The sequence below is a fragment of the Papaver somniferum genome, chromosome 4, assembly GCF_003573695.1.
Source record: "Papaver somniferum cultivar HN1 chromosome 4, ASM357369v1, whole genome shotgun sequence".
Taxonomy (NCBI): Eukaryota; Viridiplantae; Streptophyta; class Magnoliopsida; order Ranunculales; family Papaveraceae; genus Papaver; species Papaver somniferum.
In genome coordinates, this window is record NC_039361.1 from 125,995,495 (window position 1) to 126,000,766 (window position 5,272).

Sequence of the window (5,272 nt, forward strand, 5' to 3'; positions counted from 1 at the left end):
ATTCATCCCCCGTTTGGAACGGGAGGTAAAGATTCTAAATACTCGCAAATCCCCTGTCAGCGAGTTACTGGACTCCTTCATATGCATATATGTTGAGGACTGAATACGGACATTTATTTTTCTAGTAAAGGGCAAGGCCTGGCCATACAAGATAAGGGTTCGGATTTCATCACCGTTCTCTTCTTGCCCGCTTTAGGAACACGTAACCTACGCGAACCTAAGCCTAAAATTTTGACTAGAACGAGACCGATAGGGTAACGAGCTTAACAGGAAAGTCATTCGAAAAATATTGGTTACTCTTTTAAGCATACTTCGAAGTTCTTGACGGTTTCTGTAAGTTGAATGCGTGACTGCGCCGCCTTGTAATACCGGTGAGGCCTTGGGTATCAAAGCTCCACCGAGCTTCCCTCGCCTCTATTCAACTTACGTTAACTCGGATTGATTCCAGAGGGGTTTGCTTAAATTGTAACGAATTCCCGTTCGAAGGATTAGAAGCTGGTCTAGAAACAATCTAAGTGGAGCCATCATGCTTTTTGTTTGCTAGAAATCAATAGGTTTGATTTGGTTGAGTCGGCCTTGATCTGTGTTTGCTTACCCTTCCAATTTAGAAAATTCTATTGTATGCCTGAACGTAAAAGACGCACTAGGTAGATTTGTTAAAGAGAAACCTAGTAGTTCGAAGCGTCTCGATTACCTTAATCTAGAGAGTCCGACTTTTGAAGAGTCTGTTTTTGAACGTCCTTTGACTGAGGAGAGAATCCATGTTGCTCCGATAGCGCCAGAAATGGCAACTTTGAAAGCTTTGTTGAATCCAACTAGGACTACTCGTCCCTCATGTATCAGGTTAGCTGAGACGGAAGCAACTTATGAACTTAAACCTGGGACCTTACAGCTGCTCCCAATCTTTTTAGGGAAAGAAAATGAAAACCCCTATTTCCATGTTAGGGACTTTGAGGAAATTTGTAGTACCCTCAGGATTAGAAACTAGATGATGATGCTTTGAAACTTAGGTTATTCCCCTTTTCCCTGAAAGATAAAGCTAAATCGTGGCTATATAGTTTGGCTTCCGGGTCAATCGAAACGTATGAACAACTTACATTTTTGAACAAGTTTTTCCCTAGGCACAAAACATCGTCTATTAGGACGCAAATCTGCACGTTTTCTCAACAGGAGGGAGAAACTTTGTATAGGTATTTGGAAAGGTTCAATGATTTATTAGCCCAATGTCCTCATCATGGTTTAGAGAAGGTTAGGTTAGTTCAGATCCTTTATGAGGGTTTAGATTATCCCACCACAACCACAGTAGAATCTATGTGTACTGGTGGATTTGAGAACCAAACAGTTGATGACGCGATGACATATTTGCATGAAGTCGCCGAAAAGACCCAACAATGGGAAAGTAGTAGGGGACCCCAGAAAACAATTCTTTCGGCAGAGGAAACGTTAATAGGGTAGAAGGAGGCTATGAATCAGATGCCAAAATTGCTGCTATAGCGAAAAGGTTAGAAGCTTTAGAAGTGGGTAACACTAGTGGTAGATTGGAGCCTTTTGGGAAGGCCAGAATAATGAAGAGCAAGCCAATGCTCTATATAATAACACTAGGTTTGATAATCGTCAGAAGTTTGACCCATATTCAGAAACCTATAATCCTGGTTGGAGGAACCATCCGAACTTTTCATGGTCTAAGGGCCAGAGTCAGGGTCAGTCTAATAATTCTAATGCTCCCCCAGGTTTTGGCTACACTAGGAATACATCAGGCCCAGAAAATAAAACGACTAGCTTAGAGGAATCTATTAAGATGTTAGCAAAAACTCAGGAAATGTTAGCACAGAGCCATGTTAGTTTTCAACAGGAAACCAAGCAGAATTTTCAAACTAATGCTCAGAGCCTTGCTAAGTTAGAACTTCAAGTCGGCCAAATAGCTAAGACCTTAAGTGAGAGAGATAATGGTAGGTTCCCTAGTCAGACTAATCCCAATCCTAGAGGAGTTCATGAAGTAGGTACAAAACCATCGAATCAATTGAATGCTATTAGAACCCTTAGGAGTGGTAGAATAGTAGACAATCAGGTAACCATGCCCGATAGTGAACATACTGTAGTTCACCCCTCAGGACCACTAGCTAAGGAAACTGATAAAATTTCTGATGATGCCAACTCAGTTCCTGAGAGGTCTGATTCTGTGCCTAGAGCCCCATTTCCTCAGCTATTAGTACCAACAAAGAAGGAATCGAACTTTAATGACATATTGGAGGTTTTTAAGCAAGTTACCATAAACCTTCCTTTATTAGATGCAATTAGGCAAATTCCTGCTTATGCCAAGTTCCTTAAGGATATGTGTACGCGAAAGCGAAAACTTAGCGTCCATAAGAAAGCCTTTTTAGCTAGTCACGTAAGTTCAATATTCAAAACACACAACTCCAAAGTACAAAGACCCAGGTTCCTACCATTGCTTGCACAATAGGTAAACCCGGGTAGAAAAAGCTTTACTTGACTTAGGAGCCAGTGTGAACTACTTCCATTACCATGTATACTTACAGCTAGGACTTGGTGAAATGAAACCTACTCAGACACTGCAGTTAGCTGATAGGTCTGTTAAAATCCTCGAGGTGTTATGAGGATGTCTTATTGAGGTCGACAAGTTTATTATCCAGTGGATTTCGTGGTCCTAGATACCCAACCTGTCCCTAGAGAACCAGATACCTGTGATTTTAGGTCGCCCATTTTTAGCTACGTCTAATGCGATCATTAACTGTCGAAATGGTGTGATGAGTTTATCTTTTGGTAATATGACTATGGAGATGAACATTTTTAATGTCAGTAAGCTACCTATGAGCTAGATGACACATGTGTTGAAGAGGTGAACATGATAGCCTTAGTTCAGAGTCATTACCAAACATTTTGTCTGAAGACCCATTAGAAAGTTGTCTATCCCATTTTGGTTTAGATTTTGACGACGATAGTACTATTGAACGTGAATGCTCTATTAGATTCTACCCCGTGTTAGACACTGATAGATGGAAAGCTAGGTTCGAACCGTTACCAGTTTCTGAGACTACCCTAATTCCTTCTTTAGAAAGCCCCCAAAGTTGGACCTTAAACCACTACCCGATACTCTAAAGTATGTGTTTTTAGGCCCATCTGAGACTTTACCTGTGATTGTAGCTTCCGATTTGGATAGTGATCAGGAAAGTAGGCTAGTAAATGTACTTCAAGACAATAAGGAAGCTTTAGGGTGGACTATAGCAGACATTAAGGGTATAAGTCCTACTGTGTGTATGCATCAGATTCATTTAGAGGAAGACTCCAAACCTTCTAGGGAGATGCAACGTCGACTGAACCCTAACATGAAAGAGGTAGTTCGAAAAGAGGTGCTTAAGTTGTTAGATGCGGGTATTATTTACCCAATTTCAGACAGTAAGTGGGTCAGCCCTGTTCAGGTTGTCCCCAAGAAATCAGGTATCACTGTAGTCCAGAATGATAATAATGAATTAATCCCAACCCGAGTGACCACGGGATGGCGTGTGTGTATTGACTATAGGAAATTGAACAAGGTCACAAGGAAGGATCACTTTCCCCTTCCTTTTATCGACCAAATGCTAGAGCGATTAGCTGGACATAGTCACTATTGCTTCTTAGATGGCTACTCCGGTTATAATCAGATCGTTATTGCCCCAGAAGACCAAGAGAAAACCACTTTTACCTGTCCCTTTGGTACCTTTGCGTATAGACGCATGCCTTTCGGGCTATGTAATGCCCCTGAACTTTTCAGCGTTGTATGATGAGCATATTTTCTGATATGGTAGAACGGTTTTAGAGGTCTTTATGGATGATTTTTCAGTGTTTGGTTCATTTTGATGAGTGCTTGCATCATTTGACATTAGTGTTGACTAGGTGTAAGGAAAAAATTTAGTGCTTAATTGGGAAAAATGCCATTTCATGGTTGAATCAGGAATTGTCTTAGGGCACATCGTTTCTTCAAAGGGTATAGAGGTAGACAAAGCCAAAGTTGACCTTATTAAGACTTTACAGGTCCCAAAAACCGTAAAAGATATTAGGTCATTCTAGGGCATGCAGGTTTTTACCGTCGATTCAAGGATTTTAGCTTGATTTCTAGACCTCTTTGCAATTTGCTTGCAAAAGATGTTAAGTTTGTCTTTGATGATGCTTGTTTAAGGCTTTTGAAGCTTAAAACTTTACTCACTACTGCCCCGATAGTCCAGGCACCTAACTGGAACCTACCCTTTGAGATTATGTGTGATGCTTCAGATTATGCTATAGGCGTTGTGCTAGGTCAGCGAGAAAACAAATTACTCATGTGATTTACTATGCTAGCAAAACTCTGAATGATGCCCAAATGAACTATACAACTACCGAGAAGGAATTTAGCCATCGTGTTTGCCTTGGATAAGTTTAGATCCTATTTATTAGGTTCTAAGATCGTAATCTATACTGATCATGCTGCTTTGAAATACCTTTTGTCTAAGAAGGATACCAAACCTAGATTGATTAGATGGATCCTTTGTTACAAGAATTTTTCCAGACATTAGAGAAAAAGGGTGCAGAGAATGTAAGCAGACCACTTGTCTAGGCTAGTTGTTAGTTCCCCTAATAATTCCCTTCCTATAAGGGATAGTTTTCCTGATGAACAATTGTTCTCTGTTTCCCAATCACCTTGGTATGCAAATATAGTGAATTATCTTGTTACTGGTCGAATGCCTCAACATTGGGGTAAGCAAGATCGTTCTAGGTTTTTAGCCGAGGTTAAGCATTTCTTTTGGGACGATCCTTATCTGTTTAAGTATTGTCCGACCAGATTATTAGGAGATGTGTATCTGAGAGTGACCAGTCTAGTATTATCTCCTTTTGTCATGAACATGCATGTGGGGGTCATTTTAGTGCTAAGAAGACTGCTGCTAAGATTTTGCAGTGTGGATTTTACTGGCCTTCGTTGTTTAAAGATTCCCATAGTCATTGTGTTTCTTGTGAGCGTTGCCAGAAGTTAGGAACCATTTCCCGTAGAAATATGATGCCTTTGAACCCTATTTTAGTGATTGAGGTCTTTGATGTGTGGGGCATTGATTTTATGGGTCCATTTCCTATTTCGTTTGGTTATCTTTACATACTTGTCCTGTAGACTATGTGTCTAAGTGGGTTGAGGCGGTTCCGTGTAAAACGAATGACCACAGGGTCGTAGTCCAGTTTTTGAAAGAGAATATACTTACACGTTTTGGTACCGCGAGCTATAATTAGTGATGGAGGTTCACACTTTTGT

At 40.5% G+C, this 5,272-nt stretch overlaps 1 pseudogene; it reads right to left on the minus strand.

The window, feature by feature from the left end:
* Window positions 1–1,141: 1,141 nt before the first annotated feature.
* Window positions 1,142–1,241, minus strand: LOC113276712 (annotated as a pseudogene).
* Between the last annotated feature and the right edge of the window lie 4,031 nt (window positions 1,242–5,272).